We start from the raw sequence: 15,263 nt of genomic DNA on the forward strand, positions 1-15,263 counted from the left end.
AACTGAGAAGGGTGAAAATTCTTGAGTTTGGCGCCTTGGAGCACTGTGCCTTTTTGACATATTCACCCAAATAACTGAAGTGCAATTCTCACAGTGAAGTTGGTCAGATGGAAAAAATAAAGGATCCAAATATATATATTTTTGATTGTCTCATAATTAGTTACAATTATATTTCTAGTCTGCTCACTACAAAAGAGTCTTTGTCAGAAGTCCGATTTGAACCCAAGGCTACATTTGGAGGCTGGAAAGGACAGTTTTATCACTAGAGCTGGTTAGAAGCGAAGCAAAGTGTCCAAACTGTAGAATTTACTCTCTAAACGTTGATTCCAAGTCAGTTGACTTCAAAAGATCCATTGTCAGAAGTGGGATTTGAACCCACGCCTCCATTTGGAGACCAGAAACCTCAGCAACTGAGAAGGGGGATGTGTCTTGAGTCTGGCGCCTTAGACCACTCGGCCATTCTGACATATTCTGCAAGTAGTTGAGGTGCAATTCTATCAGTGAAGTTGTTCAGATGGCATAATAAAGGATGTAAAATATATTATTTGTTGTCTCATAATTAATTCCATTTCTATTTCTAGTCTAGTCATTCCAAAAGAGCATTTGTCAGAAGTGTGAGTAGATCCCGCACCTCCATTGGGGTATCAGAAAACTCAGCAACTGAGAGGGGTGAAAATTCTTGAGTTTGGCGCCTTGGAGCACTGTGCCTTTTTGACATATTCACCCAAATAACTGAAGTGCAATTCCCACAGTGAAGTTGGTCAGATGGAAAAAATAAAGGATCCAAATATATATATTTTTGATTGTCTCATAATTAGTTACAATTGTATTTCTAGTCTGCTCACTAAAAAAGAGTCTTTGTCAGAAGTCAGATTTGAACCCAAGGCTACATTTGGAGGCTGGAAAGGACAGTTTCATCACTAGAGTTGGTTAGAGGCTAAGTAAAGTGTCCAAACTGTAGAATTTACTCTCTAAACGTTGATTCCAAGTCAGCTGACTTCAAAAGATCCATTGTCAGAAGTGGGATTTGAACCCACGCCTCCATTTGGAGACCAGAAACCTCAGCAACTGAGAAGGGGGATGTGTCTTGAGTCTGGCGCCTTAGACCACTCGGCCATTCTGACATATTCTGCAAGTAGTTGAGGTGCAATTCTATCAGTGAAGTTGTTCAGATGGCATAATAAAGGATGTAAAATATATTATTTGTTGTCTCATAATTAATTCCATTTCTATTTCTAGTCTAGTCATTCCAAAAGAGCATTTGTCAGAAGTGTGAGTAGATCCCGCACCTCCATTGGGGTATCAGAAAACTCAGCAACTGAGAGGGGTGAAAATTCTTGAGTTTGGCGCCTTGGAGCACTGTGCCTTTTTGACATATTCACCCAAATAACTGAAGTGCAATTCCCACAGTGAAGTTGGTCAGATGGAAAAAATAAAGGATCCAAATATATATATTTTTGATTGTCTCATAATTAGTTACAATTGTATTTCTAGTCTGCTCACTAAAAAAGAGTCTTTGTCAGAAGTCAGATTTGAACCCAAGGCTACATTTGGAGGCTGGAAAGGACAGTTTCATCACTAGAGTTGGTTAGAGGCTAAGTAAAGTGTCCAAACTGTAGAATTTACTCTCTAAACGTTGATTCCAAGTCAGCTGACTTCAAAAGATCCATTGTCAGAAGTGGGATTTGAACCCACGCCTCCATTTGGAGACCAGAAACCTCAGCAACTGAGAAGGGGGATGTGTCTTGAGTCTGGCGCCTTAGACCACTCGGCCATTCTGACATATTCTGCAAGTAGTTGAGGTGCAATTCTATCAGTGAAGTTGTTCAGATGGCATAATAAAGGATGTAAAATATATTATTTGTTGTCTCATAATTAATTCCATTTCTATTTCTAGTCTAGTCATTCCAAAAGAGCATTTGTCAGAAGTGTGAGTAGATCCCGCACCTCCATTGGGGTATCAGAAAACTCAGCAACTGAGAGGGGTGAAAATTCTTGAGTTTGGCGCCTTGGAGCACTGCGCCTTTTTGACATATTCACCCAAATAACTGAAGTGCAATTCCCACAGTGAAGTTGGTCAGATGGAAAAAATAAAGGATCCAAATATATATATTTTTGATTGTCTCATAATTAGTTACAATTGTATTTCTAGTCTGCTCACTAAAAAAGAGTCTTTGTCAGAAGTCAGATTTGAACCCAAGGCTACATTTGGAGGCTGGAAAGGACAGTTTCATCACTAGAGTTGGTTAGAGGCTAAGTAAAGTGTCCAAACTGTAGAATTTACTCTCTAAACGTTGATTCCAAGTCAGCTGACTTCAAAAGATCCATTGTCAGAAGTGGGATTTGAACCCACGCCTCCATTTGGAGACCAGAAACCTCAGCAACTGAGAAGGGGGATGTGTCTTGAGTCTGGCGCCTTAGACCACTCGGCCATTCTGACATATTCTGCAAGTAGTTGAGGTGCAATTCTATCAGTGAAGTTGTTCAGATGGCATAATAAAGGATGTAAAATATATTATTTGTTGTCTCATAATTAATTCCATTTCTATTTCTAGTCTAGTCATTCCAAAAGAGCATTTGTCAGAAGTGTGAGTAGATCCCGCACCTCCATTGGGGTATCAGAAAACTCAGCAACTGAGAGGGGTGAAAATTCTTCAGTTTGGCGCCTTGGAGCACTGTGCCTTTTTGACATATTCACCCAAATAACTGAAGTGCAATTCCCACAGTGAAGTTGGTCAGATGGAAAAAATAAAGGATCCAAATATATATATTTTTGATTGTCTCATAATTAGTTACAATTGTATTTCTAGTCTGCTCACTAAAAAAGAGTCTTTGTCAGAAGTCAGATTTGAACCCAAGGCTACATTTGGAGGCTGGAAAGGACAGTTTCATCACTAGAGTTGGTTAGAGGCTAAGTAAAGTGTCCAAACTGTAGAATTTACTCTCTAAACGTTGATTCCAAGTCAGCTGACTTCAAAAGATCCATTGTCAGAAGTGGGATTTGAACCCACGCCTCCATTTGGAGACCAGAAACCTCAGCAACTGAGAAGGGGGATGTGTCTTGAGTCTGGCGCCTTAGACCACTCGGCCATTCTGACATATTCTGCAAGTAGTTGAGGTGCAATTCTATCAGTGAAGTTGTTCAGATGGCATAATAAAGGATGTAAAATATATTATTTGTTGTCTCATAATTAATTCCATTTCTATTTCTAGTCTAGTCATTCCAAAAGAGCATTTGTCAGAAGTGTGAGTAGATCCCGCACCTCCATTGGGGAATCAGAAAACTCAGCAACTGAGAGGGGTGAAAATTCTTGAGTTTGGCGCCTTGGAGCACTGTGCCTTTTTGACATATTCACCCAAATAACTGAAGTGCAATTCCCACAGTGAAGTTGGTCAGATGGAAAAAATAAAGGATCCAAATATATATATTTTTGATTGTCTCATAATTAGTTACAATTATATTTCTAGTCTGCTCACTACAAAAGAGTCTTTGTCAGAAGTCAGATTTGAACCCAAGGCTACATTTGGAGGCTGGAAAGGACAGTTTTATCACTAGAGCTGGTTAGAAGCGAAGCAAAGTGTCCAAACTGTAGAATTAAATCTCTAAACATTGATTGCAAGTCAGTTGACTTCAAAAGAACCACTGTCAGAAGTGGGATTTGAACCCACGCCTCCATTTGGAGACCAGAAACCTCAGCAACTGAGAAGGGGGATGTGTCTTGAGTCTGGCGCCTTAGACCACTCGGCGATTCTGACACATTCAGCAAGTAGTTGAGGTGCAATTCTATCAGTGAAGTTGTTCAGATGGCATAATAAAGGATGTAAAATATGTTATTTGTTGTCTCATAATTAATTCCATTTCTATTTCTAGTCTAGTCATTCCAAAAGAGCATTTGTCAGAAGTGTGAGTAGATCCCGCACCTCCATTGGGGAATCAGAAAACTCAGCAAGTGAGAGGGGTGAAAATTCTTGAGTTTGGCGCCTTGGAGCACTGTGCCTTTTTGACATATTCACCCAAATAACTGAAGTGCAATTCTCACAGTGAAGTTGGTCAGATGGAAAAAATAAAGGATCCAAATATATATATTTTTGATTGTCTCATAATTAGTTAAAATTGTATTTCTAGTCTGCTCACTACAAAAGAGTCTTTGTCAGAAGTCCGATTTGAATCCAAGGCTACATTTGGAGGCTGGAAAGGACAGTTTTATCACTAGAGCTGGTTAGAAGCAAAGGAAAGTGTCCAAACTGTAGAATTAAATCTCTAAACGTTGATTGCAAGTCAGTTGACTTCAAAAGAACCATTGTCAGAAGTGGGATTTGAACCCACGCCTCCATTTGGAGACCAGAAACCTCAGCAACTGAGAAGGGGGATGTGTCTTGAGTCTGGCGCCTTAGACCACTCGGCCATTCTGACATATTCTGCAAGTAGTTGAGGTGCAATTCTATCAGTGAAGTTGTTCAGATGGCATAATAAAGGATGTAAAATATATTATTTGTTGTCTCATAATTAATTCCATTTCTATTTCTAGTCTAGTCATTCCAAAAGAGCATTTGTCAGAAGTGTGAGTAGATCCCGCACCTCCATTGGGGAATCAGAAAACTCAGCAACTGAGAGGGGTGAAAATTCTTGAGTTTGGCGCCTTGGAGCACTGTGCCTTTTTGACATATTCACCCAAATAACTGAAGTGCAATTCCCACAGTGAAGTTGGTCAGATGGAAAAAATAAAGGATCCAAATATATATATTTTTGATTGTCTCATAATTAGTTACAATTATATTTCTAGTCTGCTCACTACAAAAGAGTCTTTGTCAGAAGTCCGATTTGAACCCAAGGCTACATTTGGAGGCTGGAAAGGACAGTTTTATCACTAGAGCTGGTTAGAAGCGAAGCAAAGTGTCCAAACTGTAGAATTTACTCTCTAAACGTTGATTCCAAGTCAGTTGACTTCAAAAGATCCATTGTCAGAAGTGGGATTTGAACCCACGCCTCCATTTGGAGACCAGAAACCTCAGCAACTGAGAAGGGGGATGTGTCTTGAGTCTGGCGCCTTAGACCACTCGGCCATTCTGACATATTCTGCAAGTAGTTGAGGTGCAATTCTATCAGTGAAGTTGTTCAGATGGCATAATAAAGGATGTAAAATATATTATTTGTTGTCTCATAATTAATTCCATTTCTATTTCTAGTCTAGTCATTCCAAAAGAGCATTTGTCAGAAGTGTGAGTAGATCCCGCACCTCCATTGGGGTATCAGAAAACTCAGCAACTGAGAGGGGTGAAAATTCTTGAGTTTGGCGCCTTGGAGCACTGTGCCTTTTTGACATATTCACCCAAATAACTGAAGTGCAATTCCCACAGTGAAGTTGGTCAGATGGAAAAAATAAAGGATCCAAATATATATATTTTTGATTGTCTCATAATTAGTTACAATTGTATTTCTAGTCTGCTCACTAAAAAAGAGTCTTTGTCAGAAGTCAGATTTGAACCCAAGGCTACATTTGGAGGCTGGAAAGGACAGTTTCATCACTAGAGTTGGTTAGAGGCTAAGTAAAGTGTCCAAACTGTAGAATTTACTCTCTAAACGTTGATTCCAAGTCAGCTGACTTCAAAAGATCCATTGTCAGAAGTGGGATTTGAACCCACGCCTCCATTTGGAGACCAGAAACCTCAGCAACTGAGAAGGGGGATGTGTCTTGAGTCTGGCGCCTTAGACCACTCGGCCATTCTGACATATTCTGCAAGTAGTTGAGGTGCAATTCTATCAGTGAAGTTGTTCAGATGGCATAATAAAGGATGTAAAATATATTATTTGTTGTCTCATAATTAATTCCATTTCTATTTCTAGTCTAGTCATTCCAAAAGAGCATTTGTCAGAAGTGTGAGTAGATCCCGCACCTCCATTGGGGTATCAGAAAACTCAGCAACTGAGAGGGGTGAAAATTCTTGAGTTTGGCGCCTTGGAGCACTGTGCCTTTTTGACATATTCACCCAAATAACTGAAGTGCAATTCCCACAGTGAAGTTGGTCAGATGGAAAAAATAAAGGATCCAAATATATATATTTTTGATTGTCTCATAATTAGTTACAATTGTATTTCTAGTCTGCTCACTAAAAAAGAGTCTTTGTCAGAAGTCAGATTTGAACCCAAGGCTACATTTGGAGGCTGGAAAGGACAGTTTCATCACTAGAGTTGGTTAGAGGCTAAGTAAAGTGTCCAAACTGTAGAATTTACTCTCTAAACGTTGATTCCAAGTCAGCTGACTTCAAAAGATCCATTGTCAGAAGTGGGATTTGAACCCACGCCTCCATTTGGAGACCAGAAACCTCAGCAACTGAGAAGGGGGATGTGTCTTGAGTCTGGCGCCTTAGACCACTCGGCCATTCTGACATATTCTGCAAGTAGTTGAGGTGCAATTCTATCAGTGAAGTTGTTCAGATGGCATAATAAAGGATGTAAAATATATTATTTGTTGTCTCATAATTAATTCCATTTCTATTTCTAGTCTAGTCATTCCAAAAGAGCATTTGTCAGAAGTGTGAGTAGATCCCGCACCTCCATTGGGGTATCAGAAAACTCAGCAACTGAGAGGGGTGAAAATTCTTGAGTTTGGCGCCTTGGAGCACTGCGCCTTTTTGACATATTCACCCAAATAACTGAAGTGCAATTCCCACAGTGAAGTTGGTCAGATGGAAAAAATAAAGGATCCAAATATATATATTTTTGATTGTCTCATAATTAGTTACAATTGTATTTCTAGTCTGCTCACTAAAAAAGAGTCTTTGTCAGAAGTCAGATTTGAACCCAAGGCTACATTTGGAGGCTGGAAAGGACAGTTTCATCACTAGAGTTGGTTAGAGGCTAAGTAAAGTGTCCAAACTGTAGAATTTACTCTCTAAACGTTGATTCCAAGTCAGCTGACTTCAAAAGATCCATTGTCAGAAGTGGGATTTGAACCCACGCCTCCATTTGGAGACCAGAAACCTCAGCAACTGAGAAGGGGGATGTGTCTTGAGTCTGGCGCCTTAGACCACTCGGCCATTCTGACATATTCTGCAAGTAGTTGAGGTGCAATTCTATCAGTGAAGTTGTTCAGATGGCATAATAAAGGATGTAAAATATATTATTTGTTGTCTCATAATTAATTCCATTTCTATTTCTAGTCTAGTCATTCCAAAAGAGCATTTGTCAGAAGTGTGAGTAGATCCCGCACCTCCATTGGGGTATCAGAAAACTCAGCAACTGAGAGGGGTGAAAATTCTTCAGTTTGGCGCCTTGGAGCACTGTGCCTTTTTGACATATTCACCCAAATAACTGAAGTGCAATTCCCACAGTGAAGTTGGTCAGATGGAAAAAATAAAGGATCCAAATATATATATTTTTGATTGTCTCATAATTAGTTACAATTGTATTTCTAGTCTGCTCACTAAAAAAGAGTCTTTGTCAGAAGTCAGATTTGAACCCAAGGCTACATTTGGAGGCTGGAAAGGACAGTTTCATCACTAGAGTTGGTTAGAGGCTAAGTAAAGTGTCCAAACTGTAGAATTTACTCTCTAAACGTTGATTCCAAGTCAGCTGACTTCAAAAGATCCATTGTCAGAAGTGGGATTTGAACCCACGCCTCCATTTGGAGACCAGAAACCTCAGCAACTGAGAAGGGGGATGTGTCTTGAGTCTGGCGCCTTAGACCACTCGGCCATTCTGACATATTCTGCAAGTAGTTGAGGTGCAATTCTATCAGTGAAGTTGTTCAGATGGCATAATAAAGGATGTAAAATATATTATTTGTTGTCTCATAATTAATTCCATTTCTATTTCTAGTCTAGTCATTCCAAAAGAGCATTTGTCAGAAGTGTGAGTAGATCCCGCACCTCCATTGGGGAATCAGAAAACTCAGCAACTGAGAGGGGTGAAAATTCTTGAGTTTGGCGCCTTGGAGCACTGTGCCTTTTTGACATATTCACCCAAATAACTGAAGTGCAATTCCCACAGTGAAGTTGGTCAGATGGAAAAAATAAAGGATCCAAATATATATATTTTTGATTGTCTCATAATTAGTTACAATTATATTTCTAGTCTGCTCACTACAAAAGAGTCTTTGTCAGAAGTCAGATTTGAACCCAAGGCTACATTTGGAGGCTGGAAAGGACAGTTTTATCACTAGAGCTGGTTAGAAGCGAAGCAAAGTGTCCAAACTGTAGAATTAAATCTCTAAACATTGATTGCAAGTCAGTTGACTTCAAAAGAACCACTGTCAGAAGTGGGATTTGAACCCACGCCTCCATTTGGAGACCAGAAACCTCAGCAACTGAGAAGGGGGATGTGTCTTGAGTCTGGCGCCTTAGACCACTCGGCGATTCTGACACATTCAGCAAGTAGTTGAGGTGCAATTCTATCAGTGAAGTTGTTCAGATGGCATAATAAAGGATGTAAAATATATTATTTGTTGTCTCATAATTAATTCCATTTCTATTTCTAGTCTAGTCATTCCAAAAGAGCATTTGTCAGAAGTGTGAGTAGATCCCGCACCTCCATTGGGGAATCAGAAAACTCAGCAAGTGAGAGGGGTGAAAATTCTTGAGTTTGGCGCCTTGGAGCACTGTGCCTTTTTGACATATTCACCCAAATAACTGAAGTGCAATTCTCACAGTGAAGTTGGTCAGATGGAAAAAATAAAGGATCCAAATATATATATTTTTGATTGTCTCATAATTAGTTAAAATTGTATTTCTAGTCTGCTCACTACAAAAGAGTCTTTGTCAGAAGTCCGATTTGAATCCAAGGCTACATTTGGAGGCTGGAAAGGACAGTTTTATCACTAGAGCTGGTTAGAAGCAAAGGAAAGTGTCCAAACTGTAGAACTAAATCTCTAAACGTTGATTGCAAGTCAGTTGACTTCAAAAGAACCATTGTCAGAAGTGGGATTTGAACCCACGCCTCCATTTGGAGACCAGAAACCTCAGCAACTGAGAAGGGGGATGTGTCTTGAGTCTGGCGCCTTAGACCACTCGGCCATTCTGACATATTACGCAAATAGTTGAGGTGAAATTCTATCAGTGAAGTTCTTCAGATGTCATAATAAAGGATGTAAAATATATTATTTGTTTTCTCATAATTAATTCCATTTCTATTTCTAGTCTAGTCATATTCCGCAAATAGTTGAGGTGAAATTCTATCAGTGAAGTTCTTCAGATGTCATAATAAAGGATGTAAAATATATTATTTGTTGTCTCATAATTAATTCCATTTCTATTTCTAGTCTAGTCATTCCAAAAGAGCATTTGTCAGAAGTGTGAGTAGATCCCGCACCTCCATTGGGGAATCAGAAAACTCAGCAACTGAGAAGGGTGAAAATTCTTGAGTTTGGCGCCTTGGAGCACTGTGCCTTTTTGACATATTCACCCAAATAACTGAAGTGCAATTCTCACAGTGAAGTTGGTCAGATGGAAAAAATAAAGGATCCAAATATATATATTTTTGATTGTCTCATAATTAGTTACAATTATATTTCTAGTCTGCTCACTACAAAAGAGTCTTTGTCAGAAGTCCGATTTGAACCCAAGGCTACATTTGGAGGCTGGAAAGGACAGTTTTATCACTAGAGCTGGTTAGAAGCGAAGCAAAGTGTCCAAACTGTAGAATTTACTCTCTAAACGTTGATTCCAAGTCAGTTGACTTCAAAAGATCCATTGTCAGAAGTGGGATTTGAACCCACGCCTCCATTTGGAGACCAGAAACCTCAGCAACTGAGAAGGGGGATGTGTCTTGAGTCTGGCGCCTTAGACCACTCTGCCATTCTGACATATTCTGCAAGTAGTTGAGGTGCAATTCTATCAGTGAAGTTGTTCAGATGGCATAATAAAGGATGTAAAATATATTATTTGTTGTCTCATAATTAATTCCATTTCTATTTCTAGTCTAGTCATTCCAAAAGAGCATTTGTCAGAAGTGTGAGTAGATCCCGCACCTCCATTGGGGTATCAGAAAACTCAGCAACTGAGAGGGGTGAAAATTCTTGAGTTTGGCGCCTTGGAGCACTGTGCCTTTTTGACATATTCACCCAAATAACTGAAGTGCAATTCCCACAGTGAAGTTGGTCAGATGGAAAAAATAAAGGATCCAAATATATATATTTTTGATTGTCTCATAATTAGTTACAATTGTATTTCTAGTCTGCTCACTAAAAAAGAGTCTTTGTCAGAAGTCAGATTTGAACCCAAGGCTACATTTGGAGGCTGGAAAGGACAGTTTCATCACTAGAGTTGGTTAGAGGCTAAGTAAAGTGTCCAAACTGTAGAATTTACTCTCTAAACGTTGATTCCAAGTCAGCTGACTTCAAAAGATCCATTGTCAGAAGTGGGATTTGAACCCACGCCTCCATTTGGAGACCAGAAACCTCAGCAACTGAGAAGGGGGATGTGTCTTGAGTCTGGCGCCTTAGACCACTCGGCCATTCTGACATATTCTGCAAGTAGTTGAGGTGCAATTCTATCAGTGAAGTTGTTCAGATGGCATAATAAAGGATGTAAAATATATTATTTGTTGTCTCATAATTAATTCCATTTCTATTTCTAGTCTAGTCATTCCAAAAGAGCATTTGTCAGAAGTGTGAGTAGATCCCGCACCTCCATTGGGGTATCAGAAAACTCAGCAACTGAGAGGGGTGAAAATTCTTGAGTTTGGCGCCTTGGAGCACTGTGCCTTTTTGACATATTCACCCAAATAACTGAAGTGCAATTCCCACAGTGAAGTTGGTCAGATGGAAAAAATAAAGGATCCCAATATATATATTTTTGATTGTCTCATAATTAGTTACAATTGTATTTCTAGTCTGCTCAATAAAAAAGAGTCTTTGTCAGAAGTCAGATTTGAACCCAAGGCTACATTTGGAGGCTGGAAAGGACAGTTTCATCACTAGAGTTGGTTAGAGGCTAAGTAAAGTGTCCAAACTGTAGAATTTACTCTCTAAACGTTGATTCCAAGTCAGCTGACTTCAAAAGATCCATTGTCAGAAGTGGGATTTGAACCCACGCCTCCATTTGGAGACCAGAAACCTCAGCAACTGAGAAGGGGGATGTGTCTTGAGTCTGGCGCCTTAGACCACTCGGCCATTCTGACATATTCTACAAGTAATCGAGATGCAATTCTATCAGTGAAGTTGTTCAGATGGCATAATAAAGGATGTAAAATATATTATTTGTTGTCTCATAATTAATTCCATTTCTATTTCTAGTCTAGTCATTCCAAAAGAGCATTTGTCAGAAGTGTGAGTAGATCCAGCACCTCCATTGGGGAATCAGAAAACTCAGCAACTGAGAGGGGTGAAAATTCTTGAGTTTGGCGCCTTGGAGCACTGTGCCTTTTTGACATATTCACCCAAATAACTGAAGTGCAATTCTCACAGTGAAGTTGGTCAGATGGAAAAAATAAAGGATCCAAATATATATATTTTTGATTGTCTCATAATTAGTTACAATTATATTTCTAGTCTGCTCACTACAAAAGAGTCTTTGTCAGAAGTCCGATTTGAACCCAAGGCTACATTTGGAGGCTGGAAAGGACAGTTTTATCACTAGAGCTGGTTAGAAGCGAAGTAAAGTGTCCAAACTGTAGAATTTACTCTCTAAACGTTGATTCCAAGTCAGTTGACTTCAAAAGATCCATTGTCAGAAGTGGGATTTGAACCCACGCCTCCATTTGGAGACCAGAAACCTCAGCAACTGAGAAGGGGGATGTGTCTTGAGTCTGGCGCCTTAGACCACTCGGCCATTCTGACATATTCTGCAAGTAGTTGAGGTGCAATTCTATCAGTGAAGTTGTTCAGATGGCATAATAAAGGATGTAAAATATATTATTTGTTGTCTCATAATTAATTCCATTTCTATTTCTAGTCTAGTCATTCCAAAAGAGCATTTGTCAGAAGTGTGAGTAGATCCCGCACCTCCATTGGGGTATCAGAAAACTAAGCAACTGAGAGGGGTGAAAATTCTTGAGTTTGGCGCCTAGGAGCACTGTGCCTTTTTGACATATTCACCCAAATAACTGAAGTGCAATTCCCACAGTGAAGTTGGTCAGATGGAAAAAATAAAGGATCCCAATATATATATTTTTGTTTGTCTCATAATTAGTTACAATTGTATTTCTAGTCTGCTCACTAAAAAAGAGTCTTTGTCAGAAGTCAGATTTGAACACAAGGCTACATTTGGAGGCTGGAAAGGACAGTTTCATCACTAGAGTTGGTTAGAGGCTAAGTAAAGTGTCCAAACTGTAGAATTTACTCTCTAAACGTTGATTCCAAGTCAGCTGACTTCAAAAGATCCATTGTCAGAAGTGGGATTTGAACCCACGCCTCCATTTGGAGACCAGAAACCTCAGCAACTGAGAAGGGGGATGTGTCTTGAGTCTGGCGCCTTAGACCACTCGGCCATTCTGACATATTCTACAAGTAATTGAGATGCAATTCTATCAGTGAAGTTGTTCAGATGGCATAATAAAGGATGTAAAATATATTATTTGTTGTCTCATAATTAATTCCATTTCTATTTCTAGTCTAGTCATTCCAAAAGAGCATTTGTCAGAAGTGTGAGTAGATCCCGCACCTCCATTGGGGAATCAGAAAACTCAGCAACTGAGAGGGGTGAAAATTCTTGAGTTTGGCGCCTTGGAGCACTGTGCCTTTTTGACATATTCACCCAAATAACTGAAGTGCAATTCTCACAGTGAAGTTGGTCAGATGGAAAAAATAAAGGATCCAAATATATATATTTTTGATTGTCTCATAATTAGTTACAATTATATTTCTAGTCTGCTCACTACAAAAGAGTCTTTGTCAGAAGTCCGATTTGAACCCAAGGCTACATTTGGAGGCTGGAAAGGACAGTTTTATCACTAGAGCTGGTTAGAAGCGAAGCAAAGTGTCCAAACTGTAGAATTTACTCTCTAAACGTTGATTCCAAGTCAGCTGACTTCAAAAGATCCAGTGTCAGAAGTGGGATTTGAACCCACGCCTCCATTTGGAGACCAGAAACCTCAGCAACTGAGAAGGGGGATGTGTCTTGAGTCTGGCGCCTTAGACCACTCGGCCATTCTGACATATTCTACAAGTAATTGAGATGCAATTCTATCAGTGAAGTTGTTCAGATGGCATAATAAAGGATGTAAAATATATTATTTGTTGTCTCATAATTAATTCCATTTCTATTTCTAGTCTAGTCATTCCAAAAGAGCATTTGTCAGAAGTGTGAGTAGATCCCGCACCTCCATTGGGGTATCAGAAAACTCAGCAACTGAGAGGGGTGAAAATTCTTGAGTTTGGCGCCTAGGAGCACTGTGCCTTTTTGACATATTCACCCAAATAACTGAAGTGCAATTCCCACAGTGAAGTTGGTCAGATGGAAAAAATAAAGGATCCCAATATATATATTTTTGATTGTCTCATAATTAGTTACAATTGTATTTCTAGTCTGCTCACTAAAAAAGAGTCTTTGTCAGAAGTCAGATTTGAACACAAGGCTACATTTGGAGGCTGGAAAGGACAGTTTCATCACTAGAGTTGGTTAGAGGCTAAGTAAAGTGTCCAAACTGTAGAATTTACTCTCTAAACGTTGATTCCAAGTCAGCTGACTTCAAAAGATCCATTGTCAGAAGTGGGATTTGAACCCACGCCTCCATTTGGAGACCAGAAACCTCAGCAACTGAGAAGGGGGATGTGTCTTGAGTCTGGCGCCTTAGACCACTCGGCCATTCTGACATATTCTACAAGTAATTGAGATGCAATTCTATCAGTGAAGTTGTTCAGATGGCATAATAAAGGATGTAAAATATATTATTTGTTGTCTCATAATTAATTCCATTTCTATTTCTAGTCTAGTCATTCCAAAAGAGCATTTGTCAGAAGTGTGAGTAGATCCCGCACCTCCATTGGGGAATCAGAAAACTCAGCAACTGAGAGGGGTGAAAATTCTTGAGTTTGGCGCCTTGGAGCACTGTGCCTTTTTGACATATTCACCCAAATAACTGAAGTGCAATTCTCACAGTGAAGTTGGTCAGATGGAAAAAATAAAGGATCCAAATATATATATTTTTGATTGTCTCATAATTAGTTACAATTATATTTCTAGTCTGCTCACTACAAAAGAGTCTTTGTCAGAAGTCAGATTTGAACCCAAGGCTACATTTGGAGGCTGGAAAGGACAGTTTTATCACTAGAGCTGGTAAGAAGCGAAGCAAAGTGTCCAAACTGTAGAATTAAATCTCTAAACATTGATTGCAAGTCAGTTGACTTCAAAAGAACCACTGTCAGAAGTGGGATTTGAACCCACGCCTCCATTTGGAGACCAGAAACCTCAGCAACTGAGAAGGGGGATGTGTCTTGAGTCTGGCGCCTTAGACCACTCGGCGATTCTGACACATTCAGCAAGTAGTTGAGGTGCAATTCTATCAGTGAAGTTGTTCAGATGGCATAATAAAGGATGTAAAATATATTATTTGTTGTCTCATAATTAATTCCATTTCTATTTCTAGTCTAGTCATTCCAAAAGAGCATTTGTCAGAAGTGTGAGTAGATCCCGCACCTCCATTGGGGAATCAGAAAACTCAGCAAGTGAGAGGGGTGAAAATTCTTGAGTTTGGCGCCTTGGAGCACTGTGCCTTTTTGACATATTCACCCAAATAACTGAAGTGCAATTCTCACAGTGAAGTTGGTCAGATGGAAAAAATAAAGGATCCAAATATATATATTTTTGATTGTCTCATAATTAGTTACAATTGTATTTCTAGTCTGCTCACTACAAAAGAGTCTTTGTCAGAAGTCCGATTTGAATCCAAGGCTACATTTGGAGGCTGGAAAGGACAGTTTTATCACTAGAGCTGGTTAGAAGCAAAGGAAAGTGTCCAAACTGTAGAATTAAATCTCTAAACGTTGATTGCAAGTCAGTTGACTTCAAAAGAACCATTGTCAGAAGTGGGATTTGAACCCACGCCTCCATTTGGAGACCAGAAACCTCAGCAACTGAGAAGGGGGATGTGTCTTGAGTCTGGCGCCTTAGACCACTCGGCCATTCTGACATATTCCGCAAATAGTTGAGGTGAAATTCTATCAGTGAAGTTCTTCAGATGTCATAATAAAGGATGTAAAATATATTATTTGTTTTCTCATAATTAATTCCATTTCTATTTCTAGTCTAGTCATATTCCGCAAATAGTTGAGGTGAAATTCTATCAGTGAAGTTCTTCAGATGTCATAATAAAGGATGTAAAATATATT

The 15,263-nt window shown here is 39.3% G+C and overlaps 23 non-coding genes across 23 annotated transcripts; all 23 read right to left on the reverse strand.

Annotated features, from left to right (window-relative positions):
• Positions 1-354: 354 nt before the first annotated feature.
• Positions 355-466, reverse strand: trnal-caa (transfer RNA leucine (anticodon CAA)). The gene is made up of 2 exons: positions 429-466; positions 355-400 (listed from the first exon to the last, which is right to left on the reverse strand). It is a non-coding gene; the product is annotated as a tRNA-Leu (tRNA).
• A 546-nt stretch (positions 467-1,012) lies between these two features.
• trnal-caa (transfer RNA leucine (anticodon CAA)) lies at positions 1,013-1,124 on the reverse strand. The gene is made up of 2 exons: positions 1,087-1,124; positions 1,013-1,058 (listed from the first exon to the last, which is right to left on the reverse strand). It is a non-coding gene; the product is annotated as a tRNA-Leu (tRNA).
• A 546-nt stretch (positions 1,125-1,670) lies between these two features.
• Positions 1,671-1,782, reverse strand: trnal-caa (transfer RNA leucine (anticodon CAA)). Its single transcript has 2 exons — positions 1,745-1,782; positions 1,671-1,716 (listed from the first exon to the last, which is right to left on the reverse strand). It is a non-coding gene; the product is annotated as a tRNA-Leu (tRNA).
• Positions 1,783-2,328: 546 nt separating this feature from the next.
• On the reverse strand, positions 2,329-2,440 carry trnal-caa (transfer RNA leucine (anticodon CAA)). Its single transcript has 2 exons — positions 2,403-2,440; positions 2,329-2,374 (listed from the first exon to the last, which is right to left on the reverse strand). It is a non-coding gene; the product is annotated as a tRNA-Leu (tRNA).
• A 546-nt stretch (positions 2,441-2,986) lies between these two features.
• trnal-caa (transfer RNA leucine (anticodon CAA)) lies at positions 2,987-3,098 on the reverse strand. Its single transcript has 2 exons — positions 3,061-3,098; positions 2,987-3,032 (listed from the first exon to the last, which is right to left on the reverse strand). It is a non-coding gene; the product is annotated as a tRNA-Leu (tRNA).
• Positions 3,099-3,644: 546 nt separating this feature from the next.
• On the reverse strand, positions 3,645-3,756 carry trnal-caa (transfer RNA leucine (anticodon CAA)). The gene is made up of 2 exons: positions 3,719-3,756; positions 3,645-3,690 (listed from the first exon to the last, which is right to left on the reverse strand). It is a non-coding gene; the product is annotated as a tRNA-Leu (tRNA).
• Positions 3,757-4,302: 546 nt separating this feature from the next.
• trnal-caa (transfer RNA leucine (anticodon CAA)) lies at positions 4,303-4,414 on the reverse strand. The gene is made up of 2 exons: positions 4,377-4,414; positions 4,303-4,348 (listed from the first exon to the last, which is right to left on the reverse strand). It is a non-coding gene; the product is annotated as a tRNA-Leu (tRNA).
• A 546-nt stretch (positions 4,415-4,960) lies between these two features.
• trnal-caa (transfer RNA leucine (anticodon CAA)) lies at positions 4,961-5,072 on the reverse strand. Its single transcript has 2 exons — positions 5,035-5,072; positions 4,961-5,006 (listed from the first exon to the last, which is right to left on the reverse strand). It is a non-coding gene; the product is annotated as a tRNA-Leu (tRNA).
• Positions 5,073-5,618: 546 nt separating this feature from the next.
• On the reverse strand, positions 5,619-5,730 carry trnal-caa (transfer RNA leucine (anticodon CAA)). Its single transcript has 2 exons — positions 5,693-5,730; positions 5,619-5,664 (listed from the first exon to the last, which is right to left on the reverse strand). It is a non-coding gene; the product is annotated as a tRNA-Leu (tRNA).
• Positions 5,731-6,276: 546 nt separating this feature from the next.
• trnal-caa (transfer RNA leucine (anticodon CAA)) lies at positions 6,277-6,388 on the reverse strand. The gene is made up of 2 exons: positions 6,351-6,388; positions 6,277-6,322 (listed from the first exon to the last, which is right to left on the reverse strand). It is a non-coding gene; the product is annotated as a tRNA-Leu (tRNA).
• Positions 6,389-6,934: 546 nt separating this feature from the next.
• On the reverse strand, positions 6,935-7,046 carry trnal-caa (transfer RNA leucine (anticodon CAA)). Its single transcript has 2 exons — positions 7,009-7,046; positions 6,935-6,980 (listed from the first exon to the last, which is right to left on the reverse strand). It is a non-coding gene; the product is annotated as a tRNA-Leu (tRNA).
• A 546-nt stretch (positions 7,047-7,592) lies between these two features.
• trnal-caa (transfer RNA leucine (anticodon CAA)) lies at positions 7,593-7,704 on the reverse strand. The gene is made up of 2 exons: positions 7,667-7,704; positions 7,593-7,638 (listed from the first exon to the last, which is right to left on the reverse strand). It is a non-coding gene; the product is annotated as a tRNA-Leu (tRNA).
• Positions 7,705-8,250: 546 nt separating this feature from the next.
• On the reverse strand, positions 8,251-8,362 carry trnal-caa (transfer RNA leucine (anticodon CAA)). Its single transcript has 2 exons — positions 8,325-8,362; positions 8,251-8,296 (listed from the first exon to the last, which is right to left on the reverse strand). It is a non-coding gene; the product is annotated as a tRNA-Leu (tRNA).
• A 546-nt stretch (positions 8,363-8,908) lies between these two features.
• On the reverse strand, positions 8,909-9,020 carry trnal-caa (transfer RNA leucine (anticodon CAA)). Its single transcript has 2 exons — positions 8,983-9,020; positions 8,909-8,954 (listed from the first exon to the last, which is right to left on the reverse strand). It is a non-coding gene; the product is annotated as a tRNA-Leu (tRNA).
• A 668-nt stretch (positions 9,021-9,688) lies between these two features.
• Positions 9,689-9,800, reverse strand: trnal-caa (transfer RNA leucine (anticodon CAA)). The gene is made up of 2 exons: positions 9,763-9,800; positions 9,689-9,734 (listed from the first exon to the last, which is right to left on the reverse strand). It is a non-coding gene; the product is annotated as a tRNA-Leu (tRNA).
• A 546-nt stretch (positions 9,801-10,346) lies between these two features.
• Positions 10,347-10,458, reverse strand: trnal-caa (transfer RNA leucine (anticodon CAA)). The gene is made up of 2 exons: positions 10,421-10,458; positions 10,347-10,392 (listed from the first exon to the last, which is right to left on the reverse strand). It is a non-coding gene; the product is annotated as a tRNA-Leu (tRNA).
• A 546-nt stretch (positions 10,459-11,004) lies between these two features.
• Positions 11,005-11,116, reverse strand: trnal-caa (transfer RNA leucine (anticodon CAA)). Its single transcript has 2 exons — positions 11,079-11,116; positions 11,005-11,050 (listed from the first exon to the last, which is right to left on the reverse strand). It is a non-coding gene; the product is annotated as a tRNA-Leu (tRNA).
• A 546-nt stretch (positions 11,117-11,662) lies between these two features.
• Positions 11,663-11,774, reverse strand: trnal-caa (transfer RNA leucine (anticodon CAA)). The gene is made up of 2 exons: positions 11,737-11,774; positions 11,663-11,708 (listed from the first exon to the last, which is right to left on the reverse strand). It is a non-coding gene; the product is annotated as a tRNA-Leu (tRNA).
• Positions 11,775-12,320: 546 nt separating this feature from the next.
• trnal-caa (transfer RNA leucine (anticodon CAA)) lies at positions 12,321-12,432 on the reverse strand. The gene is made up of 2 exons: positions 12,395-12,432; positions 12,321-12,366 (listed from the first exon to the last, which is right to left on the reverse strand). It is a non-coding gene; the product is annotated as a tRNA-Leu (tRNA).
• A 546-nt stretch (positions 12,433-12,978) lies between these two features.
• trnal-caa (transfer RNA leucine (anticodon CAA)) lies at positions 12,979-13,090 on the reverse strand. The gene is made up of 2 exons: positions 13,053-13,090; positions 12,979-13,024 (listed from the first exon to the last, which is right to left on the reverse strand). It is a non-coding gene; the product is annotated as a tRNA-Leu (tRNA).
• Positions 13,091-13,636: 546 nt separating this feature from the next.
• On the reverse strand, positions 13,637-13,748 carry trnal-caa (transfer RNA leucine (anticodon CAA)). Its single transcript has 2 exons — positions 13,711-13,748; positions 13,637-13,682 (listed from the first exon to the last, which is right to left on the reverse strand). It is a non-coding gene; the product is annotated as a tRNA-Leu (tRNA).
• Positions 13,749-14,294: 546 nt separating this feature from the next.
• On the reverse strand, positions 14,295-14,406 carry trnal-caa (transfer RNA leucine (anticodon CAA)). The gene is made up of 2 exons: positions 14,369-14,406; positions 14,295-14,340 (listed from the first exon to the last, which is right to left on the reverse strand). It is a non-coding gene; the product is annotated as a tRNA-Leu (tRNA).
• A 546-nt stretch (positions 14,407-14,952) lies between these two features.
• Positions 14,953-15,064, reverse strand: trnal-caa (transfer RNA leucine (anticodon CAA)). The gene is made up of 2 exons: positions 15,027-15,064; positions 14,953-14,998 (listed from the first exon to the last, which is right to left on the reverse strand). It is a non-coding gene; the product is annotated as a tRNA-Leu (tRNA).
• Between the last annotated feature and the right edge of the window lie 199 nt (positions 15,065-15,263).

The sequence above is a fragment of the Carassius gibelio genome, chromosome A20 (assembly GCF_023724105.1).
Source record: "Carassius gibelio isolate Cgi1373 ecotype wild population from Czech Republic chromosome A20, carGib1.2-hapl.c, whole genome shotgun sequence".
Taxonomy (NCBI): domain Eukaryota; kingdom Metazoa; phylum Chordata; class Actinopteri; order Cypriniformes; family Cyprinidae; genus Carassius; species Carassius gibelio.